Source organism: Nicotiana sylvestris, chromosome 3 (genome assembly GCF_000393655.2).
Source record: "Nicotiana sylvestris chromosome 3, ASM39365v2, whole genome shotgun sequence".
Classification (NCBI taxonomy): domain Eukaryota; kingdom Viridiplantae; phylum Streptophyta; class Magnoliopsida; order Solanales; family Solanaceae; genus Nicotiana; species Nicotiana sylvestris.
The window spans coordinates 4,721,613-4,722,520 of record NC_091059.1 but is presented as its reverse complement, the minus strand read 5'-3'; positions in this window follow the sequence as shown (position 1 = coordinate 4,722,520).

The following is a 908-nucleotide window of genomic DNA, read 5'->3' as shown; positions in this document are numbered from 1 at the left end:
ACAAATTCGTCAAGGAATTAAGGTGTAATTTCGTTCACATTTCGCATAAGCAGATTCGTTCAAATAATTTCAGGGACAGGTATGTTAAGGCTAAGCTTTTCCTTCATTTTATCATGATATCTTAATTACACAAGTTTGATAACGAGTCATATAGAAAAAATCATATCCCGGAATTTACGTATATTTTTCTAGTCTCGCAAATTGCGTATATTTTCCTAGTTTTGTAAGTTATAATATTCTGTTTATCGAGACTTTATATTCAGTCGAGTATTTTATTCTTCCAGTCAAGAGAGTAGAGAATTTACATATATACAGTATTAAAAGTATTTTCACTACCATCGAGCTATAATCGATGGGCAAGCTCCTATTGTAAGTTATATACCAAGCCTACTGTGGCCGAGTGCCTATGAGCGAGCCCAGTTGGTCGAGATACAGAGCCTAGTATGGCTAAGCGCCTATGAGCGAGCCTACTAGGGCAGAGCAGTTATATGTATACCGAGCCTTATAGGGCCGGACAACTATTTTACTTACTATATTGAGAGAGTTGAGTCAGTATCAGCAGGTAAGCATATCTTCAGATTATCTTTGACTTCCAGCTACTTGCAATTATTATATTATCAGCTCCGTTTCAGCTTTCAGTATATTGCCTTACATACTCAATACATTATTTCGTACTAACGTCCCTTTTCTATGGGCACATGCATTTCGTGCGTGCAGGTCAGACAGACAGACGGGTAAACCTCCTCAATAAGTGTTTTCCAAGTTCAGCTTGATCGGTAAGCTCCACGCCTTTCAGAGTTTTCGGGTCTAGAACCTTATGTACATCTTGATATATATGTATATATGTTATGATTAGGTCGGGGAGCTGTTCCGATCACACTATATCCTTCAGTAGAGGCTTGTAGATA